At 46.6% G+C, this 14,951-nt stretch overlaps 1 protein-coding gene across 3 annotated transcripts in view; it reads right to left on the reverse strand.

Moving 5' to 3' along the window:
* The window catches only part of CPQ (carboxypeptidase Q), a 262,566-nt gene that overhangs the window by 232,241 nt on the left and 15,374 nt on the right, over positions 1-14,951 (reverse strand). Inside the window, exon 1 of one of the 3 annotated variants that reach the window (XM_073330509.1) lies at positions 1,374-1,481. The exons of the other annotated variants lie outside the window; for them this stretch is intronic. The gene's annotated coding sequence lies outside the window, so the exon portion shown is untranslated. Of the gene's footprint in view, positions 1-1,373; positions 1,482-14,951 lie in introns of those variants that run through there. 3 annotated transcript variants of the gene reach the window in all.

Here is a 14,951-nt window from a genome sequence, read left to right on the forward strand (position 1 = left end):
GAGCACCCTCCTGCACCCCAAAACCTTCATCCCTAGCCCCACCACTGAGCCCACACCCCCAACTAGAGCCCTCACCCCCCCTACACCCCAATCTCCTGCCCCAGCCTGGAACCCTCTTCCCCCACTCTGAACCCCCAAGCCCGAAGCCCTCACCTGCACTCCAGATCCCTCATCCCCAGCCCCACCCCAGAGCCCGCTCCTCCAGCTGGAGCCCTCACCCCCCCTGAACCCCAATCCGCTGCCCCAGCCCACAGCCCCCTCCCACACCCTGAACCCCTCATTTTAGCCCCACCCCAGAGCCTGCACCCCATTCTGCACCCCAATCCCTGAGCCAGCATGGTGAAAATGAGCGAGTGAGGGTGAGGAAAGCAAGCGACAGAGGGAGAGGGGATGGAGTGAGCAGGGGGACAGGGCCTCAGAGAAGGAGTGGGGCAAGGGTGTTCAGTTTTGTGCGAGCAGAAAGTTGGCAACCCTACCCAGACATACGATGGGTTTTCCACCAGGCCCATCCTGACAGGCTGGATCCAAGGGCCCCTGGAAGGCACCCCATAAGGAGTGGGGTACTGTCACCCAGATGCAGCTCATTGCCCTCAGCTAATTCAGCAAATTAACCCGGCTCCTGATTGCCCGAAGACTCCATCAGGCACCTTCTTAAACTCTGCAGCAGCCCTGTGTCCCTGGCTGCCCAATAGCATTACATGTCTGCAGCTGTGTCTCTGGTCCTGCTTTTTGCTCCTGGCCCTTGCTCAAGAACTCTGCTCCAGCTGATACTCTGGCTCTGACCCTCTGATCCTGATTCCTGGCTCTCAGCTCCAGCTAACCCCCTGTGCATGGTAACGCAGCTCCTGATTGGGCTCTGGTCACCTCTGCTCCAACCACGAGGCCAGCCTCCTGCTATGACCATTAGGCAAGACCACCCACAGCCTGGTGCATAACACAGAGAGAAAACTTAAATGAATAAGTGTCTGAGAAACTCTTCTATTCTACTGTGGTAAGGTTTCCCAAAATCCCAGTTGAAAAAAAATACAGACAGAAAGAACACAGTTCACAAGGGTCATGGTTATGGGAAATGAGGAAAGGAAACAATAGGTTTAGGATAATAACCACTTAATTGCTAAAGGTCTTCTAAATCTGTGAAGTATTGTTTCCCCAACTATGTACAGTGTGATTGTCCTCCAAGGAATGCAGGAAATCACATATCTTAAAATACATGAGTTGGTTAGGATAACATCAGATTACACTAAATAGCCCCAGGCTTAGGAGAAATGTTTAGCGCAGTTTTGCCTTTCCACTTCAGTATACATTATACAATGGTACTTTAAATACAGGTATAAAAAGGTTACATTCGTCAACTGGGTAGCAAGCAACTGTACCTGTAACACTTCTTCTAGGCAGTCTCCAAACTCAGATCCCAAATCCTTTTTAAACACTTCATTTCCTATAATGTCCACAGTAGTCATTTTCATTGCCTACAAAGAATACTTAAAAAAACAGAGATGTCTCATACATTTAATGACACGTAAGAGAAAGTCTGTTGTGACAGCTGTGGAGTAAGATGGTTTGAAAGTTAGTTAGATTTGCAATATTAGAAGGAGATTTCCCCTTTAAAAAGTCACAGGGTTCTTCCATCACATGGAAAGAGAAAGCAGCATAAAAGCTTAAGCCCTGGTCTAAACTAGGACTTTAGGTCGAATTTAGCAGCGTTAAATCGATTTAAACCTGCACCCGTCCACACAATGAAGCCCTTTATTTCGACTTAAAGGGCTCTTAAAATCGATTTCCTTACTCCACCCCTGACAAGTGGATTAGAGCTTAAATCGACGTTGCCGGCTCGAATTTGGGGTACTGTGGACACAATTCGATGGTATTGGCCTCCGGGAGCTATCCCAGAGTGCTCCATTATGACCGCTCTGGACAGCACTCTCAACTCAGATGCACTGGCCAGGTAGACAGGAAAAGAACCGCGAACTTTTGAATCTCATTTCCTGTTTGGCCAGCGTGGCAAGCTGCAGGTGACCATGCAGAGCTCATCAGCACAGGTGACCATGATGGAGTCCCAGAATCGCAAAAGAGCTCCAGCATGGACCGAACGGGAGGTACAGGATCTGATCGCTGTTTGGGGAGAGGAATCCGTGCTATCAGAACTCCGTTCCAGTTTTCGAAATGCCAAAACCTTTGTCAAAATCTCCCAGGGCATGAAGGACAGAGCCCATAACAGGGACCCGAAGCAGTGCCGCGTGAAACTGAAGGAGCTGAGGCAAGCCTACCAGAAAACCAGAGAGGCGAACAGCCGCTCTGGATCAGAGCCCCAAACATGCCGCTTCTATGATGAGCTGCATGCCATTTTAGGGGGTTCAGCCACCACTACCCCAGCCGTGTTGTTTGACTCCTTCAATGGAGATGGAGGCAATACGGAAGCAGGTTTTGGGGACGAAGAAGATGATGATGAGGAGGAGGAGGTTGTAGATAGCTCACAGCAAGCAAGCGGAGAAACCGGTTTTCCCGACAGCCAGGAACTGTTTCTCACCCTAGACCTGGAGCCAGTCCCCCCCGAACCCACCCAAGGCTGCCTCCTGGACCCAGCAGGCGGAGAAGGGACCTCTGGTGAGTGTACTTTTTAAAATACTATACATGGTTTAAAAGCAAGCATGTGAAAGGATTACTTTGCCCTGGCATTTGCGGTTCTCCTAGATGTAGTCCTAAAGCCTTTGCAAAAGGTTTCTGGGGAGGGCAGCCTTATTGCGTCCTTCATGGTAGGACACTTTACCACTCCAGGCCAGTAACACGTACTCGGGAATCATTGTAGAACAAAGCATTGCAGTGTATGTTTGCTGGCATTCAAACAACATCCGTTCTTTATCTCTCTGTGTTATCCTCAGGAGAGTGAGATATAATTCATGGTCACCTGGTTGAAATAGAGTGCTTTTCTTCAGGGGACACTCAGAGGAGCCCATTCCTGATGGGCTGTTTGCCTGTGGCTAAACAGAAATGTTCCCCGTTGTTAGCCACAGGGACGGGGGAAGGTTAAGGGGGTAGTCACGTGGTGGGAGGAGGCAAAATGCGACCTTGTAACGAAAGCACATGTGCTATGTATGTAATGTTAACAGCAAGGTTTACCCTGAAAGAGTGTAGCCACTGATTTATAAAATGTGTCTTTTTAAATACCGCTGTCCCTTTTTTTTTCTCCACCAGCTGCATGTGTTTCAATGATCACAGGATCTTCTCCTTCCCAGAGGCTAGTGAAGCTTAGAAAGAAAAAAAAACGCACTCGCGATGAAATGTTCTCCGAGCTCATGCTGTCATCCCACACTGACAGAGCACAGACGAATGCGTGGAGGCAAATAATGTCAGAGTGCAGGAAAGCACAAAATGACCGGGACGAGAGGTGGCGGGCTAAAGAGAGTAAGTGGCGGGCTGAAGACAGGGATGAAGCTCAAATGTGGCGGCAGCGTGATGAGAGGAGGCAGGATTCAATGCTGAGGCTGCTGCAGGACCAAACCAGTATGCTCCAGTGTATGGTTCAGCTGCAGCAAAGGCAGCTGGAGCACAGACTGCCACTGCTGCCCCTCTATAACCAACCGCCCTCCTCCCCAAGTTCCATAGCCTCCACACCCAGACGCCCAAGAACGCGGTGGGGGGGCCTCCGGCCAACCAGCCACTCCACCACAGAGGATTGCCCAAAAAAAAGAAGGCTGTCATTCAATAAATTTTAAAGTTGTAAACTTTTAAAGTGCTGTGCTTAAAGTGCTGTGTGGCATTTTCCTTCCCTCCTCCACCACCCCTCCTGGGCTACCTTGGTAGCCATCCCCCTATTTGTGTGATGAATGAATAAAGAATGCATGAATGTGAAGCAACAATGACTTTATTGCCTCTGCAAGCGGTGATTGAAGGGAGGAGGGGCGGGTGGTTAGCTTACAGGGAAGTAGAGTGAACCAAGGGGCGGGGGGTTTCATCAAGGAGAAACAAACAGAACTTTCACACCGTAGCCTGGCCAGTCATGAAACTGGTTTTCAAAGCTTCTCTGATGCGTACCGCGCCCTCCTGTGCTCTTCTAACCGCCCTGGTGTCTGGCTGCGTGTAACCAGCAGCTAGGCAATTTGCCTCAACCTCCCACCCCGCCATAAACGTCTCCCCCTTACTCTCACAGATATTGTGGAGCACACAGCAAGCAGTAATAACAGTGGGAATATTGGTTTCGCTGAGGTCTAAGCGAGTCAGTAAACTGCGCCAGCGCGCCTTTAAACGTCCAAATGCACATTCTACCACCATTCTGCACTTGCTCAGCCTGTAGTTGAACAGCTCCTGACTACTGTCCAGGCTGCCTGTGTACGGCTTCATGAGCCATGGCATTAAGGGGTAGGCTGGGTCCCCAAGGATACATATAGGCATTTCAACATCCCCAACAGTTATTTTCTGGTCTGGGAAGTAAATCCCTTCCTGCAGCTTTTGAAACAGACCAGAGTTCCTGAAGATGCGAGCATCATGCACCTTTCCCGGCCATCCCACGTTGATGTTGGTGAAAAGTCCCTTGTGATCCACCAGAGCTTGAAGCACTATCGAAAAGTACCCCTTGCGGTTTCTGTACTCGGCGGCTTGGTGCTCCGGTGCCAAGATAGGGATATGGATTCCATCTATGGCCCCACCACAGTTAGGGAATCCCATTGCAGGAAAGCCATCCACTATGACCTGCACATTTCCCAGGGTCACTACCCTTGATATCAGCAGATCTTTGATTGCGTGGGCTACTTGCATCACAGCAGCCCCCACAGTAGATTCGCCCACTCCAAATTGATTCCCAACTGACAGGTAGCTGTCTGGCGTTGCAAGCTTCCACAGGGCTATCGCCACTCGCTTCTCAACTGTGAGGGCTGCTCTCATCTTGGTATTCATGCGCCTCAGGGCAGGGGAAAGCAAGTCACAAAGTTCCATGGAAGTGCCCTTACACATGCAAAAGTTTCGCAGCCACTGGGAATCGTCCCAGACCTGCAACACTATGCGGTCCCACCAGTCTGCGCTTGTTTCCCGAGCCCAGAATCGGCGTTCCACAGCATGAACCTGCCCCATTAGCACCATGATGCATGCATTGGCAGGGCCCATGCTTTCAGAGAAATCTGTGTCCATGTTCTGATCACTCACGGGACCGCGCTGATGTCGCCTCCTCGCCTGGTATCGCTTTGCCAGGTTCTGGTGCTGCATATACTGCTGGATAATGTGTGTGGTGTTTAATGTGCTCCTAATTGCCAAAGTGAGCTGAGCGGCCTCCATGCTTGCCTTGGTATGGCGTCCGCACAGAAAAAAGGCGCGGAACGATTGTCTGCCATTGCTCTGACGGAGGGAGGGGCGACTGACGACACGGCTTACAGGGTTGGCTTCAGGGAGCTAAAATCAACAAAGGGGGTGCCTGTACATCAAGGAGTATTTCAAGCAGGACTTCACGGAGGGTTCCAATAAGAAATGGTGCACCTAAGTTATTGTCCTTATTGGAACAAGAAAGTTAGCCTGGCCTCTGATTGATACATGGCTAGATTTACCTCGCTGCACCTTCTCTGTGAGTGACTGCAGTGTGATCTAGAAGAATGAGTCCCCTAGACAGGGGAGGGGAGGAAGCAAATGAGTACAAAACAAATCTGGTCTATTTCTTGTTTTGATCCACTCCATCTATCTTTTACATCTTTGGCTGGCAGCAGACAGTGCAGAAGGACTGCATGCCATCCACATCTCATGGCTGCTCGGCAGAAGATGGTACAGTACGACTGCTAGCAGTCCGTATCGCCTGCCCGCTCACCATAAGATGGTTCAATAGGACTGACTGCAAGACTAAAGAGAATGGTCAAATTCTCTTGGTCAAGTCACTCCAAATTTAGTCCCTGCGCCCATGTCTGCCCAGGCGCTCCCAGCCGACGTGGCCAGGAGCACCTCGGACATGACGATGACGGCTACCAGTCGTACTGTACCGTCTGCTGCCACAAGGCAAGGGGTTGCTGCTACTGTGTAGCAATGCCATACCGCGTCTGCCAGCACCCAGGAGACATAGGGTGACGGTTACCTGAGCGGGCTCCATGCTTGTGGTATGGCGTCTGCACAGGTAACGCAGGAAAAAAGGCGCGAAATGATTGTCTGCCCTTGCTTTCACGGAGGGAGGGAGGGAACGGGGGCCTGACGATATGTACCCAGAACCACCCGCGACAATGTTTTAGCCCCATCGGGCATTGGGATCTCAACCCAGAATTCCAATGGGCAGCGGAGACTGCGGGAACTGTGGGATAGCTACCCACAGTGCAACGCTCCGGAAGTCGACTCTAGCCTCGGTACTGTGGAAGCGCTCCGCCGAGCTAATGCACTTAATGCACTTAGAGCATTTTCTGTGGGGACACACACACTCGAATATATAAAACCGATTTCTAAAAAACCGACTTCTATAAATTCGACCTTATTCCGTAGTGTAGACATACCCTTAGAAACCTGAAATGTGAAGTAGTAAAACAGATATTTCTCCAGGATTGCTCTCCAGTGTTGCCAAGATTTGCAAATGAAACATCGTCCTAGATAATAATCAGTTAAGGCTCTTGGCTCTGGGAACCCACCCAGCCAAAGTTAAAATTATGACTTGAACTACAGAGTCCTTCTCATTAACTTTTTTGCATCTAGCACTTGGGGAGGGAAGGAAACTGGATACAACTCAGAAGTCTTACTATATGTGGACCTTGAAGCCTGACACAGCAGATATAGGGCCAGCTCTTGAGCTGGTGTGTACCAGCATAGCTCCATTGACTTCAACAGAACCATGCTGATTTAAAACAGCTCAGGATCTGGCCTGTAGGTTGTTGGGTTTTTTAAGTATTCTCTGTAGGCAATGAAAATTACTACTGTGGACATTATAGGAAATGAAGTGTTTAAAAAGGATTTGGGATCTGAGTTTGGAGACTGCCTAGAAGAAGTGTTACAGGTACTGTTGCTTGCTACCCAGTTGAAGAATGTAACCTTTTTATATCTGTATTTAAAGTACCATTGTATAATGTATACTGAAGTGGAAAGGCAAAACTGCGCTAAACTTTTCAACAGAAAGCCTCAGGCTCTCAGTATGATACTTTGATGTCATCTCACTCATGAGCTGCTACTAAAACAGTTGACAACAAGCCTGGAAAATCACACCATGAAATAACAGCAATGGTCAGTCTGCAATTTGTCCAAGAAACAGTGAAGGCCAAGACAAAAAAAAAAAGAGAAAATGGACAACAGTTAATCAAAGAGCAATGCTTAAACCAAACAAAAGCTGAGATAAAATAGCAGAAATAACTGTCAGTGAAGTGTCCAAGATTAAAAATCCTTGCCAAGGAAAAATGTCATTCTTTTGGATTAGAGGCACAAGACCAAGATGTGAGTCAAGTGGGAATCTCAAATAAGGAAGTAACTGAATGAAACACATTCAATGGGAGGAGAAGATTTGTAAAGCAATAATCCTAAAAGAGGCACAATGATGTGAATGTTACAATGGATATGACTAATAGTAGATACAAGCTAGTGGTGTGAAAAGGCAACCATAAAATCAGTGGAGTTTTGGATAGCATACACAAATACATCACATTACAGAGTAGGGAGGAAACATTTTCTCTCTCTCCCATGTTGGCAAACACCCCTCAAACTGTGAATTCAGCTTTGGGCGAAATCTTTATACTAACAAGATATTTACAAACTTAAGGGAAGTCACAGAACAGAAATAAATTTACAGAGTGGATTTGAAGGAACTGATTTTTGAGAAAAGACAAAAAGATGCATGTATATTATAGGGTGAGATGACCGAGAGTGACCTCTTATATTTAGGGCATATCACACTTTCCATTATAAAAAAATTCTTGCAACTTTTTGTCTGAGAATCTCTAGTTCCTTGATTAATTAGAGCAGGCCTGGGAATACATGCACACCTTTCATTTCCCCATGACATCCAGTGACACAATATGGACACTCACAACTGGAAAATGAAGTAACACTACCAAATGTCAACCAGATATTAACAACTTTAGTGACTACTGTCTGTGGCAAGAGTCAGACTAGCCATTTACATGTCCTGATTCGAGACCCCATTCCTAAACTCCTAAGTCATGCAATCGCTCTTCTGAAAAGCGTTTTTAAAAATTGACTTTCATATTCTGAGTTGTAAAATGTAATTATTTTGTTCCAAGCTTTAACTCTACTCTTGTATTTTTCTAGTAAGAAAAATCTTCAAGGCAATTATTTTTAAATGTAAACTGTAGCCACTCATTATATATCCCAGTAATAAACATCCCTAAATCTTTGTTCTCAAGGAATATTTGCTCACACATGGAAATGAACTAAGGTAACATTTAAAATTAAGTTTAAGCATTGCTTGTTTTCAAACATGATGCCTCTGTGCTATGTAAGCCTTTGGAGAGTAAGCTTGAAACCACTAAAATATTAGGGGCCAGGAATGAGAAGGGGAACACAAAGAATTATTCACAAATGAATGCATATTATGCAGAGTAGAATACACATAAAATGTCTATGAATCCCAGGTATCAGACTGAAAAAGCAGAGTTAGAAATGACAGACCCTTATCTAGAGTAACCCTGATGTAACAGTATAATCCTGAGTAGATTTAAACAGAGTTAAGGCTCCAAGACACTTAATAGAGGATTGCTCTTATTTATTACTTAGTGCACAATAGCACCAGCCATGAGAAGTAATTGAATTATCATTTTTACAAGTTTAAATCTCATTTATGTGCGAGACATACAAGATATTTAATTAAACAATATAGCATTATGCCAATCATTTCAAGTATTATATTAGTATCATACACGTCATACATACTATATTGTCTACTGAAAACTAAAACCAATAAGATACTATTATATTGGATTATCTACAAAGAAAAACACAAAATGTACTTACAATACTGTTTTGTCAATTTAATCATACTTCCTGTTGCTCTTAACTGGTGTCCTATTGCACAAGACTTCCAAAACGCTTGACAAACAGCAAGATCCTATGAATACCTTTTCTTTCAGACTTTCCTCAAAGGAAAAATCTTTTAGAAATATATATAAAAATGGTACAAAAGTAGTCTCTTATTAAATATTGTTAATACAGATCAACTGTTATAGCAGAAATACATCTCTTAACAATTTACTTTAACACAAAAACAGGTACCAACAAAAGCTTTTCAATCAATGTAGGAATAGCTACAATCCCAAAAAAGTTTAGCTTTAGTCCACCAAGGAAGAGTTTTCCAAAATTCTAAGAATATTCACCAGGGCGTGGCTAATTTTGTAAACTATGAAACAATCTTCTCTCAATAGATTCATTGATTGAACCTCATGGTATTTAAAAAAAAATAATAACCAAAATCAGTCCTTAAAAATGTTCACAATTTCCTTGTCCCAGCTGCCAAATTATCCATTTGTTTCATGGTCTTAATAGGACAAGGCTAGAACTGTACTCAGGTCATAAACATTATGGGAGGATACTGCTCTTGGCAAGTAAAAGCTGACTATAGGATTACATATGCCATCTTGAGCCATATATCTTACAACACTGGTGACAGCACTAAGGATTGTGAAAGTGTATATAGAAAGCCCTCTCTCCCTCCCCAAATATATGCTAGCCCTTTCCCTCCATCTTTTCAGTAACAGATATGTTCTACCATTAAACATGACCAGTAGTATTCCTCAAGATAAACTAAGTTAAACCAAGTACAATAGGAAAGAAAACAGCAAGGGGAAAAAATGTTCATCCCCAATGCCTAAGGCCATTTCTACACTACGAAAGTACTCCGATTTTACAGAAGTCGATTTTTAGGAACAGATTGTATAAAGTAGAGTGCATGCGTTCACACTAAGGACATTAATTCGGTGGTGTGCATCCACAGTACTGTGGCAAGCGTTGACATTCCGAGCGGTGCACTGTGGGTAGCTATCCCACAGTTCCCGCTGCCCATTGGAAGTCTGGGCTGAGCTCCTAATGCCTGATGGGGCCAAAAATTTGTTGCAAGTGGTTATGGGTAAATGTCGTCAGTCAACCCTCCCTCCCTCCGTGAAAGCAACAGCAGAAAATCATTTTGCGCCCTTTTCCCTGGATTGCCCGAGCAGACGCCATAGCACGGCAAGCATGGAGCCCGTTCAGCTCACCGCAGCAGTTATGACCATTGTAAACACCTTGCGCATTATCATGCAGTTTATGCAGAACCAGAACCTGAAAAAACAGGTGAGGAGGCGATGGCAGCACGGTGATGAGGACATGAACACAAATTTCTCTAAAACCGCAGTCCCCGGCAATTTGGAGATTGCGGTGTTACTGGGGCAGGTTAATGCCGTGGAACACCGATACTGGGCCTGGGAAACAAGCACAGACTGGTGGGATTGCATAGTGTTGCAGGTTTGGGATGATTCCCGGTAGCTCTGAAACTTTCGCAAGCGTCAGGGCACTTTCATGGAACTTTGTGACTTGCTTTCCCCTGCCCTGAAGTGCAAGAATACCAAGATGAGAGCAGCCCGCACAGTTCACAAGCGAGTGGCAATAGCTTGCAATGCCAGACAGCTCGGTAATCAATTTGGAGTGGGCAAATCTACTGTGGGGGTTGCTGTGATGCAAGTAGCCAACGCAATCATTGAGCTGCTGCTATCAAAGGTAGTGACTCTGGGAAATGTTCAGGTCATAGTGGATGGCTTTGCTGCAATGGGATTCCCTAACTGTGGCTGGGCTATAGATGGAACGCATATCCCTATCTTGGCCCTAGACCACCAGGGCAGCTAGTACATAAACCTCAAGGGGTACTTTTCAATGGTGCTGCAAGCACTGGTGGATCACAAGGGACGTTTCACCAGCATCAACGTGGGATGGCCGGGCAAGGTTCATGACGCGCGCGTCTTCAGGAACTCTGGTCTGTTTAGATGGCTGCAGGAAGGGATTTACTTCCCAGACCAGAAAAGAACTGTTGGGGATGTTGAAATGCCTATAGTTATCCTTGGGGACCCAGCCTACCCCTTAATGCCCTGGCTCATGAAGCCGTACACAGGCACCCTGGACAGTAGTCAGGAGCTGTTCAACTATAGGCTGAGCAAGTGCAGAATGGTGGTAGAATGTGCATTTGGACGTTTAAAGGCGCGCTGGCGCAGTTTACTGACTCGCTCAGACCTCAGCGAAATCAATATTCCCATTGTTATTGCTGCTTGCTGTGTGCTCCACAATCTCTGTGAGAGTAAGCGGGAGACATTTATGGTGGGGTGGGAGGTTGAGGCAAATCGTCTGGCAGCTGAATACGCACAGCCAGACACCAGGGCGGTTAGAAGAGCACAAAAGAAAGTGCTGCGCATCAGAGAAGCTTTGAAAACCAGTTTCATGACTGGCCAGGGTACTGTGTGACACTTCTGTTTGTTTCTCCTTGATGAAAACCTGCCCCCTTGGTTGCCTCTAAATTCCCTATAAGCCACCCGCTCTCCCCCATTCAATCACAGCTTGCTTGCAAAGGAAATAAAGTCAGTATTGTTTAAAAAACATGTATTCTTTATTAATTAATTATAAAAATAGGGAGATAACTCACAAGGTAGCCCGGGTGGGGTGTGGGAGGAGGGAAGGAAAAGGCCACTTCAAAACTTGTTGAATGACAGCCTTCTGTTGCTTGGGCTATCCACTGGGGTGGAGTGGTTGGGTACCCAGAGCCTCCCCCCCCTCCGTATTCTTGGGCGTCTGGGTGAGGATGCTCTGGAACTTGGGGAGGAAGGAGGGCAGTTAAACGGGGGCTGCAGTGGCAGTCTGTGATCCTGCTGCCATTCATGAACCTCCACCAGATGCCGGAGCATGTCCATTTGATCCTGCAGTAGGCCCAGCGTTGCCTCATGCCTCCTCTGATCTTCCTGCCACCACCTCTCTTCACATTCATCGGCCACTTTCCTGTACTCTGCTATTGTGTCCCTCCACACATTCTGCTGAGCTCTGTCAGTGCTGGACGACTGCATGAGCTCAGAGAACATTTCATCACGCGTGCGGTTTTTTTGCTGCCTTACCTGAGATAGCCTTTGGGACGGAGGAGGGAGGCCTGAAACATTTACAGCTGCTGGAGGAAAAAAAGGGAGTGAAGTATTTAAAAAGATACATTTTACAGAACAATGGCTATACTCTTTCACAGTGAACACCACTATTCACATTACAAAGCACATGTGGGGGGAGGGATAGCTCAGTGGTTTGCGCATTGGCCTGCTAAAGCCAGGGTTGTGAGCTCAATCCTTGAGGGGGCCATTTAGGGATCTGGGGCAAAAATTGGGGATTGGTCCTGCTTTGAACAGGGGGCTGAATTTGATGACCTCATGAGGTCCCTTCCAACCCTGACAATCTATGATTCTATGTGATTTTGGTACAAGGTCGCATTTTGCATCTTATATTGAGAGCCTGTGGCTTTGGTGTTAGAGATCACACACGCAGTGCCAGGCAACAGAATTCGGCTTGCAGGCAGCCATGGTAAGCCATACTCTTTTGGCTTCTGCAACCTTCATAACAACAGCGCCCTCCTCTCCCATACCAAGCAAAGCACATTGAGTTGGCCATTTAGTGCTGTGGTTTTCCTGTTAACATGCAGCAGCAGAAACCAAACTAACCTCCCCTCCCCCATCCAATTCCCTGGGATGATTGCTTTACTCCTCACCCCACTGCGTAGCTGGTATCAGGGAAAATCCCTGCTAGCCAAACGCAAACAGCTCAGCACCAATGCCCAGCCCCCAACCACCACCACCACCACGTGGCTAACTGCGGGGAGGATTTCTTTTCAGCCACAGGCAAACAGCCCAGTAGGAACGGGCACCTCTGAATGTCCCCTTAATTAAATTCCCCTATTTCAACCAGGTTACCATGAACGATATCATTCTCCTGAGGATAACACAGAGAGATAAAGAACGGATGTTGCTTGAATGCCAGCAAACACCGGGACCATACGCTGCCAGGCTTTGTCATGCAATGATACCAGATTACTTTCTACTAGCATGGCGTGATAAAGTGTCCTACCATGGAAGACGGAATAAAGCTGCTCTCCACAGAAACCTTCTGCAAAGGCTTTTAGAGTACCTCCAGGAGAGCTTCATGGAGATTGCCCTGGAGGACTTCCACTCCATCCCCAGACATGTTAACAGACTTTTCCAGCAGCTGTACTGGCCACAAATGCATCCCAAGTCCTCAGGGCTACTTAATCATTAAAAAATGCTTGCTTTTAAAACATGTATTATATTTAAAAAGGTACACTCACCAGAGGCCCCTTCTCTGGCTTGGTTGGGTTGGGAGGGTATTTCAGTTAGGGTGATAAAAAGATCCTGGCTGTCGGGGAGAATGGGGTGCTGTGTGCTCTCCTCAAGCTCATCCTCCTCATCTTCCCTGTCCGCAAAATCCTCAGGCATGGTGGAGAGTACCCCATCATCGGAGTCCACGGACAGGGGTGGGGTAGCAGTGGCAGCCCCCCTTAGAATTGCATGCAGCTCAGCGTAGAAGCGGCATGTCTGGGGCTCTGTCCCGGAGCATCCGTCTGATCCTTTGGTTTTCTGGTACACTTGTCTGAGCTCCTTAAGTTTCACACGGCACTGTGTTGTGTCCCTGCTGTAGCCTCTGTCCCTCATGGCCTCGGAGATTTTTTGAAATGTTTTGGGATTTTGTCTTTTGGAACGTAGTTCTGAAAGCACGGATTCCTCTCCCCATACAGTGATCAGATCCAGTACCTCCCGTTCGATCCATGCTGAAGCTCTTTTTCGATTCTGGGACTGCATGGTCACCTGTGCTGATGAGCTCGCCTGGCCAAACAGGAAATGAGATTCAAAACTTCCCGGGGCTTTTCCTGTACATCTGGCCAGTGCATCCGAGTTCAGAGTGCTGTCCAGAGCGGTCACAATGGTGCACTGTGGGATAGCTCCCGGAGGCGAATACCGTTGAATTGCATTCACACTAACCCTAATTTGAAACGGTGATGTCGATTTCAGCACTAATCCCCTTGTCGGGGAGGCTCTTAATCGGTTTTAAGAGCCCTTTATGTCGACAAAAATGGTTTCGTTGTGTGGACGGGTGCAGAGTTAATTCGATTTAACGCTGCTAAATCTGACAAACTTGTAGCGTACACCAGGCCTAAGTGCTGCTCTGAAGCTTCAGCTGTCTTTAACGTACCCTCTTAAGTATTTCCAGTTACTAGAGTTTACATTAATCAGACTTCCCAGGCCCGTTGGCCCATGACCATTAAGGGAATAAAAGTTTTAGACTCAATTCCCTCTGGACACTTCTCTTCAATTTAGTTACACACTATTGGTGATTTTGAGAAATTGCTCATCAGACTGGAACTGCATGAACACCCACCCCCTCAGTAAGTCGGTGGGGTATGAGATCTCTACTGCAGAGGAATAGTGAAACTTTTTGGCTATCAACATGCAGGCAAAATGCAACCTCTACCTTGCCAATTGCCATCATCAAACCCAAATAATGCAACTTCCATGCTTTTTTCAGTTTCTTGCTGAGATAAGGGTTTGGATGACCAAAAGCTGACTAAAACTCAATCCAAAAAAAGGGGGAGTTGATGCAGGAAGGTTGGGAGAAACATCAGAAGGGTACGTGAACAATCCTTCATTCAAGAGGTTTACAGCCTTAGACTGCTGATAGTTACATGAGAGCCTTACCCACTTTCGATTGCTCCTAGATTCACAGGTGGACGAAAGCTCCTTTTCTTTTTCTAATAATGCAGAACATTATGGGGAACATTTATCTCTGGCTGTGGACTTCACCACATTTATCCATGCTTTTGAGACATCTAGATTAGATTAACTCTACGTGGAGCAATCCTTTGAGAAGCCAGTGCAGGATACGAATGCAGTTTGGTCAAGTTAACTGTATTTCGGCCTCTCTCTCTGATAACAACACTGACTTCCTGTTTGCCAAACAGTGCAATTCCAGGTGGCAACAATGATCTATAAAGG

Source organism: Lepidochelys kempii, chromosome 2 (genome assembly GCF_965140265.1).
Source record: "Lepidochelys kempii isolate rLepKem1 chromosome 2, rLepKem1.hap2, whole genome shotgun sequence".
NCBI classification, from domain to species: domain Eukaryota; kingdom Metazoa; phylum Chordata; order Testudines; family Cheloniidae; genus Lepidochelys; species Lepidochelys kempii.